Source organism: Lepisma saccharinum, chromosome 20 (assembly GCF_977018435.1).
Source record: "Lepisma saccharinum chromosome 20, izLepSacc3.1, whole genome shotgun sequence".
Lineage (NCBI taxonomy): Eukaryota > Metazoa > Arthropoda > Insecta > Zygentoma > Lepismatidae > Lepisma > Lepisma saccharinum.
The window spans coordinates 24,575,753-24,594,424 of NC_139248.1; the positions used below are offsets into that span (position 1 = coordinate 24,575,753).

General features: G+C 40.1%; 1 protein-coding gene across 2 annotated transcripts in view; it reads right to left on the reverse strand.

The window, feature by feature from the left end:
• The window catches only part of LOC146003821 (acyl-CoA Delta-9 desaturase-like), a 127,706-nt gene that overhangs the window by 40,615 nt on the left and 68,419 nt on the right, over positions 1-18,672 (reverse strand). The window contains exon 1 of one of the 2 annotated variants that reach the window (XM_083142243.1): positions 17,906-17,983. The exons of the other annotated variant lie outside the window; for it this stretch is intronic. The gene's annotated coding sequence lies outside the window, so the exon portion shown is untranslated. Of the gene's footprint in view, positions 1-17,905; positions 17,984-18,672 lie in introns of those variants that run through there. 2 annotated transcript variants of the gene reach the window in all.

The window sequence follows — 18,672 nt, forward strand, 5'->3', positions numbered from 1 at the left end:
TTTAGGTTAAGTTGAGAGGGCCAGGTTTAGAGCCCTTAGCATTTAGTTTTGCCATTTGTTGCAAGCTGGGTATGCGCCACACCAAACCCGTGACTAAGGTAGGCATGACAAGTTTTGAATTCAATATATACATACTGTAAACAATATGTACAATCACTTGTGCACTTGTACACTACTTGTACACACCCCATTAACTATCAGTGGAGCCGTCAATGTTAGTGGCTATATATAATCAAAACGGTACTACTTTACTATAGGGCTGACACCTATAAATCATTTATTTCTCACTTTTTTACATTGCTAAAGTACTATTCTGGAATGCGGAACATTTCTATAGGCGAAATAATTAATTTATAACGAAAATAATGTCTATTTCTTACATTTACGAATACTTACTGTTACTCGTTATTTCCATTCTGTAACACACATTATGGCGATAGGTACTGGTTCATCGCGCGTTGTGAGAGTGTTTTGTCGATTTAAGCAGTGTTGCAACCTTGTTCACCGGAAAATACCTACTTTCGTGCCCGGATTTGAAATTATGCTAATACATCGCAAACCATTGACGTTAGCCTCACAAACCATTCACGTTAGCCCCACAAACCATTCACGTTAGCCCCACAAACCATTTTACGTAAGGTTAGGTTAGGTTAGGCAAGCATAGTTTAAAAATTAAAAAAAAACAACATTAAAAACACTCGACACGTCATGTTATAGTGAAAACACGGCGAGTTTGAAACACTGACTACGGGGTTTACGTCATCTAACACACGGAACATTGTGCTCTCGTGCAGAAAGCAAATGGCGGCAGCAGGAACAGCGTGTCGGACAGAGATTTTTGCAGAAAACAACATGCATTCGCATTAAAATGGATCAAAACTACATTCACGAACTTCCACAACGCTACAGAAAATGATTTGCGTAAGTACTTTCTCCTGTAAATTTGAAGAAATCCGTCACCCCTATAGTAAAGTGTTAGCATCAAAACTCTCTGAACTTTGACAATTTTTAAGAATTTTGTCATAAGCATTACGAAAATTAAACCTTTTGCTATACAAGGAGGCCATCTATGGAGAGATCAAGGCGTAAACAGGAAAAATAACTGACCCAAAGTTTATAAGGGATTGATACTGTCCTGGTAGGAACTAAAATTTACCTATATTACCAAGGATACTTGTATCCATGGAAGCAATCCTTGGCATCAGCAGGGGCGGCTCAGGATAAAATTTTCACCCCTCTTCCTCCTCGCCTTTCTACCCTGATGCCTGCTCCTCCTACTTTTTACCTTCTTCCAATACAAAACGGGAACATGATATATATTTACGGTTTTAATGACGAAAAAGATAGCCTTGTTCTTAGAATACTTTAGGTGTTGCTTTTAAAGAACACGTTTATTGTAGGTTCGTGTTTATTCAATACCTACGCAATGGCATCAAAACAACAGTAATCTCTTAGCTTTAATTAATACTTGATTTTGCAATACACTTATTAGGTTCTGCAGCAGCAACTTCAATTAATTCTTCTCAACAATTTGCTTTATTTTACTTCGCTTTTTGTGCCACTTTTGGCTAATTTGCGAAGATGAGTGATGATGTGATGAATAAACACTCACAAACATCCATGCCTAGGTCGGGATTCGAACCCGGGACCCCTTGCGTCGTAGCGCCATGTGCTAACCACTCCGCCAAGGGGACAGGTGCAAAAGTAAATCCGACTCTTATTGAAACAAACAGCCACGCACCCAGTGGAGGTGCATAGTGGTTCGGATCCCTAATTAAACTGTAGGTCCAGTCCCTGTTACCCTTTCTATGTATAAATTGGACTCGTAACTAAACTCAGACAAACAAATATCCACGCTTTTAGAAATAAGATCTTGGTGCTAATAAAAGGGGCACAGCCCGGTTTGGCGGCCCCGTTATTTTGTACCATGCCTGTAAGTGATGTAAAGAGAGATGAAGAGAGAGGGGGGGAGAGTGCCCCCAACAGGCCCGTATCCAGTATTTTTTTGAGGGAGGGGCCAGACCCGAAAATTTCCTTCAATTTTCTTATACCAGCGACATTGAAAAGTCATGATAATTTATGTTTAGAAAATAATATATTTATTAATTAAATGTTGCGTATTAGGAATCATTATTAGAATAAAGAACATGTTGAAATATGAGTTAACAAAAATAATAAAGATATATTTTTGGACTGCTGTCCGAAAGAGTCGGGACAAGTATTAAAAGTAACGCACTGTCCTGACTAAATCTGTGAGTCTGACGTCTGGTAGTCTTGCAAACTTGCATCAATGATTATAAATCTAAAACTAGCCAATATTGCAGACCGAAGACTTCTACACAAGAAAAGCATTTATTTATGCTAGAACGAAATTGAAATTTTTACATATTTAAAAAATCGATGATGTTATTTTCGTAGCTTTTTTTATAGGTTCACATTTAAATATTTCAAGGTTCGAGGCGGTGCATGGCCCCCATGACCCCTCCCCTGGGTACGGGCCTGGCTCCCAACCCTAATAACAATAACTACACATACATACGTTACTGCCACGTACCGCTTGTTGCTAGTGTTCGTAACACTAAGTGTGATTTTGTAAACAAAAAAATCGAGCTCCTGGTAAAAAAAAAGGCAAATTCATTTGTGTTCCTTTTTCCATGTCTTTCCCTAATAGTAAAATAAGAACATCATACATGAAAACTATAAAAAAGTTGTGAAAGATACGAAAGATTCGAGATGTAAAACTGTCCTTTTTTCTTTAGTAGGACTGTCCCAGTAAATTTCTTTTCCTACTCTTGATCACTTTACCGCAAGATAAAAAGGAGAGAACAAGGAAAGCGGCTTAAGTTTTTTTTTTTTTCTTTTCCACAAATTACCCTTTCTTCTTCTTCTTCTTCTTCCCGAGGCTAATCGAGGCAAGAACAGGAAGGAAGTACATGGTTTGATCTGTAATCTCTCTTATAGCCTGGAGCACCTGATCTCTGTGAGACATTTGGGCAGGGTTGTTGAAGGTCCGCTACAGGACCGGAATCTTTTTTCTCGCACAATTTAAATTCGGTCCAAGTTGCGTATTGTTACATTGAAAAAAAGGTTCCTGGACCGTATTTAAATTGATCGAAAAAAAAAGTTCCTGGACTGAATTGAAATACTTTACAGATAAAAAGGTTCTTTACGGTCCAGAACCCATTTACGCTTGCTGATTTTCTCTCCTGGACCGGAATTGAATTTATTAAAAATTCCTGGACCTTTAACAACCCTGCATTTGATTGATTGATTTGCATGATTTGCTTTTTATCTGATTTCGCTTTTCTGCCACTTTTGGCTAATTGCGATTATGAGGATGTGTGACGACATGAAATTCATGAAGGGACACTCACAAAGAGCATCCATGCCGGGATTCAAACTCACGACCCGTTACGTTGTAGCATGCTGTGCTATCCACTCCGCCACGGAAATGTGGAAAATTCTTAGTTCTAATTTGAATATGAAAACGACTCGTCACGCTTTGACAGGCTGGCTGAGCAACTGAGTTTTCCTACTGGATTTACAACTGTAGACAATTTACACTATAGGTTCGCGACAAACGCTGTTTAAAGGAATGAACTGAGGTTTTGTTCCCTACCGATGACAAATTTACGAACAACTCCTGGCTATTCTGGGTGACCCACTGCGCGCATGCTTATTATCACAGACATCGTTGCATGATATGATACTATACTGAACGCATCTCCAACTGGCGGCTGGGAAACAGCGAATCAGCGATCAGTTGAATTTTCTTCGTCTGAGATCGGGCATTTTCGAGTCAGAAGGTACCAAACGTTGTTGGCGGGACGAAACAATGAGCGTTGGGTCCACCACATGTTGCCAAACATACTGTAAAGCGAGAAAGAGTATTGTCGGGCAACAATATTGCCAGCACCAGAAATCAGCGGGTGTTAATGGTACAAATGAACACGTGGTCCTTGCGTGGGAGTTCCACACGCAAGCCTGGACCTGCGCCTGGGCAGAAAATACTGAATGAATGAATGAATATTATCATTATAATAAACAATTAACTTGTCCTAGCAATTGGAAGAACTTTCAGGGTAGTCAATAACCATTCGACAGAATTGCATCAAAACAATAATATGACAAAGATGTTACTTTTATTTTTAACATTTTAAACGTCGCATTATTGAATCACATGTGGGCGTAACACACAAGGAGCTACAATGTTGTTCCTGCATTGGATAGAACAGGTTCCACCCTAGCTCAGCCAGATCGAAACTCCATCGCACCGGTTCGAACAGGATCTCGAACGCGTGGGAAATTCTAACAAGAGTTTCTCAGTATGATATTAAACAACTTATACCCAGGCGACGAATGAGCGAGTTAGGGCATAACGTATCTCGACGGTCCACGTGTTCCAGCGACACTTTCACCTACACGTAATGACTGAATATTCTCACACGTATAACATTATTCATATATATATATATATATATATACACACACACACACACACAGTATACTACCCTTCTTTTGGCACCTAACCAGAGACTCTTCATAACAGTTGTGTCACAACATGAGCAAATTTTTTTTTTTCTTCTTCAATTTCGCAATCTGTTTTTTTGCTAACCTTGTCTGTGAATGTGCGTTTTAGAGCGAACTGGAAAAACCAGCGCCATTTTTCTTTATTGCCGAGGCGGTGAAACGTTATTAGGTAATGGCACACGGTCACCTCTGAGGATTGTCATGTATTGGTGCTTGTCCGTGACGTCAGTCGAGTGATGTAACATTGTAAAACATGCTGTTACATATTTTTGGCAAGCTTCTCCACGCGTTCAATAAATTCAGTTCGGAGTCATAATGGCGGACTTGATTTACAAGAAAGAGATATTTCGTTACGTCAATGCCATAAAAAGTTCATATTTGTGTTACAATAGCATTTGCTATGCATTTTTTCTCGGTTTTCGGGAACTCTGGTGAAGGGGCAAGATTCAATGTCAGTGGGCTCATGCCCCACCTGGCTCCCCTCTGACGACGCCACTAGTCAACAGCTACAGCGCGCTACGACGCCAGGCGTCTCGGTTTCAATCCCGGCCTGGGCATGAGTGTCTCTTCATCAATTTAATCATATCATCACTCATCGTCGCGGTTAGTCAAAACGGGAAGAAAGTCGACGCTAAATAACAAGAAAATCAATCAAAGAATGAGTATATAGGTTAATAATCGGCACTGGACCTACAGTTTAAAGTTTCTTAAACCCCTATTCAGTATATTCCTTTGTCACTTTCCCCCCATCTCTCGTGTATCAGTATTACTCATTCAGAGAAAGGGCCTCCCCGATGGCGCAGTGGTAGCGTCGTAATCAAGAGGTCCCGGGTTCGATACCCGGAGGAGGTACATAGTAGTTCGGATCCCACTTTAAACTGTACGTCCAGTCCCGTTTAGCCTTACTGTGCATAAAGTGGACTTGTAACACCAAATCAACCAATAATTCAGAGAAATGTCTTACCAGTGACTCGAACCTTGAATCCATGACCTCGTACTGCCACGGTGGTCAATAAGTGGGATCCGAGCCACCACGTACACTCACCGGCAGTAAAAATGGGACACCTGGATTCTGAAATACTTGCTTGCCTGCAAGGCGCTATGTGTGTTGCCTAACTTCACGGCGACGAGTAGATTTTAATAGCAAATTTAATAGCAGGATCCTGGTGTCACTTTTTTATTGCTGGTGACTGTACTTCCACCGGGATAGAACCCGTGGACCCAAATATCAAGCTGATTTTTTTCTCTTTCTTATTGCTAATGCCTCTGACTTTTTTCTTACATTCGCTGTCCCCCTTTTTCGCAATGGTTAACGTATGTCTATACGTATATATAATTTCGCCCAGAGTGGGAAGCATCATGTAATCCCGGTGCATGACGCGTACGGTTTTCGTGTAGGTAATCATACCTCCGAAATCCTGAATGAGGGACGGTTCGTACCTGGCAGAGAAGAGTAACGATGTCACATTTTCACTTTCACTTTCGCAATGTTCCGAAACGAATATCTTCCGCGGGGTATCATTTTTTAATAACCTCGGAAAATAACGAATTTATAGAATGTTGTGCTCTAATTTTTGGAGCCACTTGTGTTGTGTAGCGTCGATTTTCTGCCTCTTCTGGCTAATCGCGACAGTTGGTGATGATATGATGAAATTGATGAAGGGGCGCTCGCAAAGAACAACCATTGCCAGGCCGGGATTCGAACTCGCGACCCCTGCCCAGGGTTGTTGAAGGTCCAGAGAACCTATAGATTCTAATATGTTGTATTGGGTTCCGTAACAGGACCGAAACCTTTTTTCTCACACAATTTAAGTTCGGTCCAAGTTGAGTATTGTTTCGCTTCAACACCGAACGTGGACCGTATTTTAATTAGTCTGGAAAGAAGGGTTCCTGGACCGAATTGAAATACCTTAATTATAAAAAGATTCTTTACGGTCCAGAACCCATTTACGCCTGCCGATTTTCTATCCCGAACCGGAATTGAATTTATATATAATTCCTGGACCTATAACAACCCTGCCCATGGCATCATAGCTCACTGTGCTAACCACTACGCCACGGAGGTTGGGAGAATATGAAGAAGTATTGCAGTCAAAACGTCGCCTTATGTCGAATTTGTTTAATCGCAACAATGACAATGAATAAGTTGATGAAAATTGATGAAGAGAAAGGAACATACAAGCCTAATCGTGACTTAATGGCTCAATCTATTCGGTCACCGAGATGGCAGGATTGAGATATAGCCATGGATAGGCTTATCATATTATCTTTTGGTCCAACCCAGGACATATTCGCGATCACCTCGTTACTGCTGAATTTCAGGTTTCTTTTACCAAATTAAATTGAAATGACTTAAAAGCCTTAACATTTTATTGGAACATTAAACTATAAATTGTACAAAAAAATATTAACATTATTTTCTATAATCAATCAATTAATTTTCAAATGTTTAATTGAATAATCAATTTTCTGATGTTTAGGAAACCTCTCTGTTCTATGTAGTTGACTCAGTTGCACTTTTCACTACACATGACTTTTTTCAGAAATGGCTTGCTTGTTTTAATAACATCATAAAATTCACAACATGAAAGTTCTGAATTAATTTTAACTTTCAGAAGATGTTTAACAGTTGATACTTGAAGTCTTCCGCTTTCTGCAGACCAAATATTCCCCATAATTGAAAATACTCTCTCATCTGGAGCAGATGTTTCAGGCAAAGACATAGCAAACTCAACCTTTTTAGAAATGTTGTTACGTGAAATATTAGTCTTTTGAAACACCTTAAAAATTGCTTGCCACTTCTCTTCAATAGTATCTGGTACTTTTTCAGAACTTGAACCACAACCTACCTTTTGGTTTTGAATTACCTTGTTCATCAAATAGGTCATCAATATTTACGGCATCTTTTACAATTGCATTAATAACTTGTGCACTCTCTTGTAAATCAGAAAAGGTATAATCGATCCTTGCCAGTCATAAATTTTGGTCGTGAAATTCTATACCGGTAGCTATTTTCATGTTCAGATTCTCAAAACCCCGGACATTTTGCAATCCCGAACATCACCCCGGACAGCTCTAAAAAACCAGGACTGTCCGGGCTAAGTCCGGACGTATGGTAAGCCTAGCCATGGGTATGCATTGTCATAAAGAAAAATTCGTTTTCTATGAGTGTAACGCTAAATAGCAAGGAAGATGGACAGAGAAAATTGTAAATAAGGTGAAGAGAAAAGAAAACGCATATGAAAACACAAGAGAAAATGGTGAACTTTAGAAAAGAGAAAAGGAACATAGAAAATGTGCAGAGAGAAAAATAGAGGAGAGCGAGCGAAATAAAGAACGAGAGAGAAAGAATATTAGCTTGAATGAGAAAGAGACAATGAGAGAGACAGAGAGAGAGAGAGCGATAGAGAGGGGATTTGAGAGAGAAAGAGAAAAGGCGAGAAAGAAGAAAGAAAACGAGACAGAGAGAGGTGTAAGAGGGAGAAAGGGAGGGGGAAAGCGAAAGTAGGAGAAAGAAAGGGAGAGAGAGAAGGAAGAGCAAGAAAATGATCAGAAAAGGAAAGAGAGAGGAATGAGACAAAACTTGAGAGTTAATAGAGAGATTTTAGAACGAGAGAGAAATGCAGATGTAGAGAGGAATAGAGGGAAGAAAACGAAGAAAGAGAAAAATACGAAAATTTAATACAAATGATAGAGAGAGGTTAGACGTGGAAAGATAGTGGTAGAGAACAACACTTAAGGAAGGGGATGCGAGAGTTTTAAAGAACTTGCGAAGTGTGTGTAGTGCACAGGTTCGTTTTCGATTGGGGAGCACAACATTCAACCTCCATTCCATTTTAAGACAGACCAGAGAGCTCTTAATTTTTAAAATGAAATTTTAATAACCTAATATTGCCAATTAAAAAAGCTACATCCACAAAATCATTTTGAGTAAATTGAATTGCTTCTTTCAGGATAGTTTCTAATACTTTTAAAAGTATCAATTCAGGAATGAATAGATAAGCTCTATGCCTCATTTCATCGTTTTGCACTTCGTCTCCCCGATAGCGCAGTGGTAGCGTTGTAGCCTTGTAATCAAGGGGTCCCGGGTTCGATACCCGGTGGAGGTACACAGTGGTTCGTATCCCACTTAAACTATAGGTCCAGTCCCGATTAGCCTTACTGTGCATAAAGTGGACTTAAAAGACCAACTCACTACTCATCGTTTTGCACTCGTTTTAAGCAGTTTTTACTTCCTTATAAAGTTTTCCAGGACCACAGTCAAAGTGGATGTATAATAGGTATACGGTGGTTTGGATTATTTTGGTTAGCCGCCCACGTGGCGGAGTGGTTAGCACATCTCGCTACGATGCCAGGGGTCCCGGGTTCGAATCTCGGCCTGGGCATGGATGTTTGTGAGTGTCTATTCATCAATTTCATCGTTCGTAAGTTTTCAATCCATTTTTTTCCCTTTACAGGTATGTAAGAAAAAATATGTTGTGTCAGCGTTTCGTTAAAAAAAAATGCAACAACTGATGAAGTCTTATTGTGCCTAAAAAACCTATTTTGCTTGTTAGAACCTATTTTTGGTTTATGCGCCTAAATCAAGCCTTTTTAAAGGTTTTTATATATTTTTAAAGATTTTACAAGATTTTTATGTCACACACAGGCATTTTTTTTGTTTTGTCACGAAAAAATTCAATGACGAACGTGTTTGAAACGTACACTCTGTCGATTTCCCTTCCTCCAAGTCCATGGTGGTTTTTCAAAGCTCTCAACAAAGCAAAATGTCTGGTGCCACTGTGTGCAATCCAAAGTGGTCTGATCCGTGTGGTCTTGCTCACTTTCGCGTCACTTCGGTGCTTTGTGGCATTCACGCCTTGCAAACTAACATTTCAGCATTGAAGTTTGCACCACTAACTATGTTTTTGTTGAAAGATTATTTTCAGCACATAACATGATCCTCACAGACACAATTGCAGAGTTTGACTGTTGATAACATGAAAAAAAGATTGTTGCGTAACTATACGCCGAAGAGTGGATTTTAATAGCAAATTTCCAATAGCCGTAGGGTTAGGCAACACACATAACGTTGTGCAAGAGAGTGCGTATTTCGGGATAAAGGTGTCCAATTTTCATTGCCGGTGACTATACCTAATCAGCATTTTTCAGGAATTTCGAACTATTTTAAGTTTTTTGAACCTACTTTAGGATTTTTCGAGCCTATCTTAAGATTTTTCGAACCTATTTTTTGATATTTAGAGCCTATTTTAGGATTTTTCGAGCCTATCTTAAGATTTTTCGAACCTATTTTAGGATTTCTCGAGCCTATTTTAGAATTTTTAGAGCCTATTTTAGGATTTTTAGAGCCTATTTTAGGAAATTTCGAGCTTATCTTAAGATTTTTCGAACCTATTTTAGGATTTTTAGAGCCTATTTTAGGATTTTTAGAGCCTATTTTAGGATTTTTAGAGCCTATTTTATGAACCTAAAAGTACACTTTTTAGAACCTAAAAATCCGAGGTATCATCCCCATCTTCGCAAATTAGCGAAAAGTGGCATAAAAAAAGAAGTAAAATAAAGTAAACCAATCAATCAATTTTGGATGGGGAGATGATGTTATCAAAATAATTGCGTTTAGCTACTAAAAACGAGATTTTTTTTAACGGCAGCATTGTTGTATGTCTGTCAAATTATATGAGGACGGTACAAGAGGTACAGTCAGCGGCAATAAAAATGGAACACATAGATCCTGAATTACTCGCTTCTCTGTAAAGCGTTATGCATGTTGTCTAACTGTACGGCGATGGATCATCTTCATTAGCAACTTTTCAACAGGGAGTCCCGCTATACCCCGAGAGTTAGGCAACACACATAACACACATTGTAGAGAAGCGAGTATTTCTGGATGTAGGTGTATTGCTGGTGACTGAACAATTCAGATCAAAGGTTTGGGTGAGGGTACTGCATCGCTTGGAGTGTTGCACTGTGTGTGCGAGAGAGATGGGGAGATAGAGAGAAAGAGAGAGCTAGAATGTGTGTGTGTGTGTGTGTGTGTGAGAGAGAGAGAGAGAGAGAGAGAGAGAGAGAGAGAGAGAGAACGAGATAAAATTAAAGAAAATACAAAGATTAACAGAATAGAAAAACAAGAGAAATGAGAATAATGGGAGATGTTTAAAGAAGTAGAGAGAGAGAGTGACAGAAAACTAGAAAAGCTGAAGAAAAACAGGAGATAGATAAAATTGAAGGAAATTGATACAAGGAAGTAAGTGAAAAAGGTGCAAGAATAGAAAACAGAGCAATGATATAAAAAGGAGAACATTAACAAGAACAGATAACAGATTAAAATGGAATTTTGAAAAAAAAAAATTGGAAAACAAATTAGGAAAGAAAATCAAATTAAATACCATAACATAATTCCAAAATTTCTACATGGTAGCGAATATTTGACTCTTCGTCAAGATGATAAAACAAGAATAAATTGTTCAGAGATGATGTTTTTTGCTGTATTTAAGTGAAGTTACCTTGCGAGACAAATTTATAAGTGAAGAAATTCGAAATAAATGGATGGTCGAAGAAATGATGGAAGAAATTTTATAAAATACCAATTAAAGTGGAATCTACACGTTCTGAGGATGCCAGATAGCCGTTTACCTCAAATTACAGGCCGAAAGGAAGAAGAATTTTAGGAAAACCAATTCACCGATCGATTTTTGGAGTTGCATAACGTACTTTTGTTATCCAGACATGCAAGAGGAAGAAGAAGAGGAAGAAGAAGAAGTAGAGAAGGAGGAGGAGAAGACAAGAAGAAGAAAAGGAAGATGAGAAGAAAAAGAGAAGAAGAAGAAAATGAGGAGAAGAAGAAGAAAAGGAGGAGAAGAAGAAGGAAAGGAGGAGAAGAAGATGAAGAATCTAGTTCACATTGAAAGCAAAATGTAGTGAAATATGTAAAACACATCCGAACGGTCGAGTGCAAATTATCGCTAGCTCGTTATGGAATCGATAAAACAAAGGTTTCATTTTTTGGCCCCAGACGTCTCTGCACTCCTTTCCCTTTCACCACGGAAGAACATTTTTTTACGATCGAGGACATTATCAGGCGAAAAGATTCATGACCCAAAGGTCCGAGGATGGCATCCTCACTTTCACTTCCAGTTAGATCGATTTCCCACAATACTTCTTAAAAGCTGATTCCTGAAACACTCCTCTTGGAACACCCCTCAGAGTAACATCTGATAGATCCACACTTCCATTACGCTATTAGCTTAAAAAGCGGAAGGTGCGAAAGCAAATAGCGGAGAGGACATGACAATAGCCCGAAGCATCACCGTCTCTGATGTATACCTACTTAAAGCAGTGAGGTAACATAGGATGTCTGACGGCAACTTTTGCATAACTCGCTCTTCCCTTTTCGTCGCGAAATCAGGAAAGCCGGCCAACACTTTGTTCTTGAGCTGATGTTTGAACAAGCTGGAGCTGTTTTACGACGCGTAATTACCGTGTGTTCATTGAGAACTGACATGTATTTGATTTAGTATATCTTACGTCGCTTTCCTGCCATTTTTGGCTAATTGAGGAGGTGGGGAAGAATGATGATATGATGAAATTGATGAAGGGACACTCACGACGAACATCCTTGCCCGGACCGAGATTCAAACCCAGGATCCCTGGCGTCGTAGCGTTGTTGTAGTTTTGATAATTTAACAACGCTCTTCTGTATATTTAATGGAGGCGATGAGAGTAAATATATATGCAATCGTATTGTATGTGACTGTACAATACTACTTGATAAAATATATATTCGTGTTGAAATATAGAACGTTCAGCATGTGTATCTTAGTGGTAGCGTCGTCGCCTTGTAATCAAGGGGTCCCGGGTTCGATATCCTGTGGAGGGACATAGTGGTTCGGATCCCACTTTAAACTGTAGGTCCAGTCCCGATTAGCCTTACTGTGCATAAAGTGAACTTCAAACACCAAATCAACGTGTATCTTAGAAACACCACATACTCATGTTTTCCCTATGATCCATACGGACAAACGAACGGACTCAGCTTCTGTAAGGGGTGTATCCTAGCACGTAAAGAGGAGGTGGTTGAATTCCCGTTGAATTCATACGCCAGAAGAAAACATGCGCAAGTGGCATACTGTACATCACGGGAAGAGGGAAGGGGGCTTTTACCCCCGGCCCCTTATGACATCTCTGGACACGCTACTGCCCATTTTAGTTTCTGATTATCACGATAGACGGACGGAAGGACCGACAAGGGAAACGCAATATCATTTCAATTCGTAGCAGCCTCTACAATAAGAGATAAATGTTTCTGTGATTGCTAGGTGGTGTTAACCAAAAAGCTACCAAAAAATGCCTTATGACCCAAAAAAATTCACAAAATGACAAAAAAACTTTAAAAAATCATCTAAAAATAATTTTTCAACTTATAGTAAATATGCCATAGATAAAGAATTTTAATCAGAAAACTTATAATGATTCTCACAACAAAATAGTTATTTTTTACCACTAGGGCTATCATATGAGTTCGATGTTGAAGTCTTAGTTGGAACAGAAAGTCGGTGCATTAGGTTAAATACTGGGGTACAATTTCAATAACCTTTTTTTTAGGGGGGGGGAACGTCACCCTCGAGAAATGAATGTCAAACTAAAATTATATATTTCACACATGTAATTTCATTTCAGTCATCGTCATATATGCTAATTATTATAAGGGAGTTGTAGGAACATGATGACATCACACTGAAATAATGTTGTTTGAGGGGGGAAACGCTATTATTGGGGAAATATGCCTCATTCGAAAGAAGATCAGGAAGAACATGCCAAGTGATGTGAAGACGTGAGTGAATATCGTTCCAGAAGTGCATTCATGTTTGAACGGTGACGAAAGATCACAGTGAACATTCTCTCCACTAATCTCTTACTTTAACTAATGACTTCATTCTTGCGACCGAGACGCCATTAAGGAATTTAGGACAGAGAAAATGGCCTTACTCCGGCGATTGCAACACGCAGCATTTACTTCCTACAATGATTCATTGTTGTTCGGTCTCGAGAAAAACCTGCGATGTCCAGTAGTAATAGTGTTTGGCTTCGATGCGATTGACTTAAGATCGGTATCGAGGACGTGCTTGGCATTTTATTAGGTCTGAGGTCTTCCAAGGCTCTTGGATGTGTAATCTGAGCGCCCTCGACTCAAATTCGACTGCGGAGGATCCGAGTTCGAGTCTCTGACAGGGCGTTTGTGTTCCTGTTATACTTGCCATTTCATCTATATCGTCTAATCATCATTCATCCCCGGAGCGCCTAAAGTGTTAGCTGGGGGGATGTTTGGTCGAGCGTTGGGATTATCTGGAGGAATGCTCCTATGATTTAACATGGTGACAGTGAGACAGCTGGGGGGGGGGGGGTGTTTTGCAAAAAATTGTTAGCTGGGGGAATTCCTTCCTCCCGCATCCCTCCTCACCTCGAGCGCTGCAGCCACAGGATTTAAATGAAACGCATAAAAAGGGACGTTAAATAATCCAATACAACAAGGATTTAGGAGTGTGGTGCTGACCACTATCTCGTTTCAAATTATAAACACCCCTCTCGTCACGAGTCGGCTCGTCCGTGCTAGTTCCCTCCGTAGGGCTTGTGACTGTCAAGCGAGTAGCCCGGGTTCGATTCCTTGTTTGCGTTATTTCAGGTGGTAAATATTCAGTCTTGCCCCTGCATTGAGCGGCTCTGGGGTTCATCCAGCTTCAAATAAGTACTGGGGTACCTGGGGCGAGGAAGAGGCGACAGGAGCTTGGTGCTCATCACATCACTTCCACCCATGTCTACGTCATGTATTGATAGCCAACCTAAGTGGTGGGTTCGAATCCCGGCCTGGACATGGGTGTTCTTTGTGAGTGTTCCTTCATCAACTTCATCATATCATCACTCATCCGAATCTCCACGATTAGCCAAAATTGGCAAAAAGGCGACGCTAAATAGCAAAAAGCAATCATTCAGTACAGATTTCGTTGAATTTCCTCCAACATTTTCCCCGGTAAGGATCTTGTTCGAGGTGTCTGATTGCTATTTTGATGTAAAAAGAACTTACCCTATAACCTTGTAATCAAGGAGGTCCTGGGTTCGATTCTTGGGAGCATTCAGGGGTCCAGATATATGAGAGATTTAAAAGAGGGCAACTTCTGCATCTAACAACTAGGGCTGCAGACAGTAGATACATAGAACGTGAAGTGTGGCATTGATACAAGAAACAAAATGAATCTCTTCTTTCATCAACGCATTAAAGTGTATCCTGCATGTATGCAACCACGCCGCACACATTTACAGTTGACACTAATGAACCAATTTTGCAATTACGATAAACAGTTTTCAAAATATTAGACCGAGACCGAGATTCTCGGAAACTGAGTCTCGTCTCGATTTTACTGTGGCCTGTCTCGTCTAATGTAATCTCTATTCAACACACTATAAGAACATTAGAAACAGGAATAGTGAGTCGCACACTTTCAGTAAGTATTATTTTCAATAAACTATAAGAACAGACAGTACTTTCATGACATTAGTCGAGTTCAAAGTGGGACCCGAATCATTTTGTGTCTCCACCGCGTAACGAACTCAGAACTCTTCGATATAATGCTACACAACGTTGCCCTATCAGGGGGACAAGTTCATTCTTATTCTTTAGACATTCGGCGTGTCGTGAAGTCCATTTCTTGAGCTCCATTTACTTGTATTACCACATTCACGAATCAAAAACCAACATTATAGAATTTAGTACTATTTTTGTACCATTTTCTGGACAGATCAAGAATTCTGTTCGAGTCAAATCACCGAGAAAAGTCAAAGACAATACTAGTACTACACGTAAATGCTGTAGTACCACTTTCAAGAATTCAAAAATAAATAGTAGAGGCACATATTAATGTTTTTGTACAATTTTGTACAACAAATTAGATTGATTGTTTGTTGTTTTAAGTCCACTTTATGCACAGGAAGGCTAATCGGGACTGGACCTACAGTTTAAAGTGGGATCCGAACCACTGTGCCATGTGCCTCCACCGGGTATCGAACCCGGGACCCCTAACAAATTAGAAGTTTTGTACAAATCGATTAACGCATAAAAATCAAAATTGGTATCTACCATTTATCTTCACTAGCATTTTCGAGAATATAAAGTAAATACTGCAGGAATTTTGTAGTTTTTGTCAATTTTGCAAAACAAATCAAAATTTTTGTACAAGCCAAATAACAGAGATAGATCAAAATCAAATGTGGTACTACAAGTAAATGATAAAAAAAAAATATTTGTTTTGAAAATTGTACTAAAATAAACTAGTTCAAAATTCTCATAATGTTGGTTCATGATTTGTTGGTACTACAAGTCAGAGGATCTCACATTGTACACTCGTAAGTTTATAGAGACCGAAGCTAAATGGCATACGCACCGCCAGTGGCGTGCCCAAGGCGGGGGGTTTAATGGGGGTCATAACCCCTCCCCCTTTGGTCCAGTTCCTAGAAAAAATAACGTCAGAGACAGGAAAATAAGGTAAAATGAGGGTTGACTACAGAAAAAAGTTAGCATAACCCACCCATTTCAAAATCCTGGGCATACCACTGGATTCCGATGAGATGCGTGTATACCCAGGATTACCATACGCCATATTTTTTAAGGACATGTTCTATTTATTTAAAAAAGATTTTACTTTGTTCAGGTTTTAAACAAAAAGTTTAAAAACCTTAAAAATTAGCATAGCAAGTCACGATATGCTCGCTAGATGTCAGTTTAGTTCAAGTGCACATACGATCTTCGCTAGAATCGATACGCAAGCACTATCGATAGCGGTCGATAAGTCGAAAGCAGAAATCTAAACAAGCCATCCTGTGCGTTGATTTATCTTGGGACTCGAAGTTTTATCTGTGTTCCGTTAAAAGTGGTATCAAATAACGTGCAGTTGAATTATTGTGCTCTTGCATGAAATGGAAATGGCAAAAAATAAAACGTAAGGTTACAGATTTGGTACATGGCTCACGATCTTTTTGTGAGAGGTTTTACTAATGCTTTAATTTGATTTTTTGTTATTTAGCGTCGTTTTTTCTGCCACTTTTGACTAGTTACAAAGATTGTGACAACTGATGAAACGATGAAGATACACTCACAACGAACACACATGCCCAGGCCGGGATTCAAACGCGGAACTCTCAGGAATCGTAACGCGCTGTGCTAACCACTCCTACACGGGGGTCGACGTTTTACTAAACCGTCAGAAATACTGTGAAGTTGTAACAAAGCGTGAACAAATCTGTTAATCTAAAATTGTAATATACGTGTTTACTGTTTGCTAATTTTTTTTTAAAAAAAATTGCTGTTCTCTTTTACACTTCACAAAATATAGTAACCCTGCCTATTGGGTATCGAACGAGGTACCACACTTCAGCTGCAAGCAGCCAAACCCCGCTAAGGGGTCATGACATAAAGTTGCAGCAATATTCGGGGTGTAAGGGGCAAGCTCCCTTCAACGATAGTATACACTGAACTGCATTTTGCAGTCTAGCGAGGCCCTGGCGTCTGGACTCACAGCCAGTATTAATTCCCTGTGGATATCCTGTTGTGTCGTATGGTTGTTATTGTCCCTTCATCCGTCATCTCGTCTTATCACCAGTCATCATCATTGTGGTAAGCCAAAAGTGACAGAAAAGCTAAATAAACTAAACTAAATCAATCACGTTCATTCAAGCTCGTCCTAGCAATTGGGCCTCCCCATTGGTGTACTGGTAACATAGTCGCCTTGAAATCAATGGGTACCGGGTTCGATACTCGATGGAGGCACATTGCACAGCGGTTCGTATTCCACTTTAAACTGTAGGTCCAGTCCCGGTTAGCCTATCTGTGTATAAAGTTGGAGTTAAAATCTCAGTAAACATCGTTCTTGTCATCGTCGCCTTGTAATCAAGGGGATCCGGGTTCGATAACTGATGATGGCACATTGCACAATAGTTCGGATACAACTTTTGAAGCTGTAGGTCTAGTCCCGATTAGCCTATACGTACGTAAAATGGACTCAAAGCGAAAACTAAAAAAACTTGTTCTTTCCTTCCTCACCTTGTAATCAAGGGGTAACGGGTTCGATACCCGATGGAGGCACATTGCACAGCGGTTCGGATCCCAGTTCAAACTGTAGGTCCAGTCCCAATTAGCTTACATGTTCATGAAGTTGAAAGCAAAAACTTAAAAATACTCTTCCCTGCAATTGATCTAGACAGATAAGTAAAACACGATGTAAAAAGTACAAATGCTTGACAGCGGGAGTGAGGTAATTACACGAGGATCTGGCCAAAAGCTCTTGGAAGATACAGCACATGTAGTTGTAGAAAGAGGTGCAGCACTCACCCGGTTACTTCCTGGAACAGTCCTCACGTGGGTAGCAGCCGAGAACTAAAACGTGCTTCGCGCAATCCCCAACGTTTTATACGGATCACTCCTGCGGACTCGGGGGCATGAGGAACAGTGGTAACTGGGCCAGGACTTTCTTTCTGCCGTCCCCTCCATTGGCTGCTGGGAGGATGTGGCTCCATCGAGGGAACCTTCTTTCCGTGGCGATCCGTTCGTTATGTCACCGAGCGGCCGAGAACCATTTTTTAATTTTTCCACACGTATTTGTCAACAGAAGCAGTGTTGCCAACTGTTTTTAGGGATGTTCCATGCATGTTTTGTTTTTATGTTGCTTTCTGCTACTCTTGGCTGACAGCAACGATGCGGAAGAACAGGGACGTAGCTAGGCTGATGTATTTGGTGGGACGGGGGCGGGGGGATTTGGAATTTGGATATATATGGATTGATTGAATTATGGTTTTAAGTCCACTTTATGCACAGAAAGGTTAATCGAGACTGGACCTACAGTTCAATGTGCGATCCGAACCACTGTGCAATGTGTATCGAACCCGGGACCCCTTGATCACCAAGCGACGACGTTACCACTATACCATCGGGGAGGCCCTTGCAAATATATATATAAATTATAAGTTGCACATGACCGTGGTGGCTCAGTCAGACTACCATGCTAAAGGTCCCGGGTTCGATCACCGGCCGGTTCAAATCCGGGAACTTTTCTAACGTTGTAAGCGGCCCCGGCGCCCACCCAGCGTCGAATAACATGG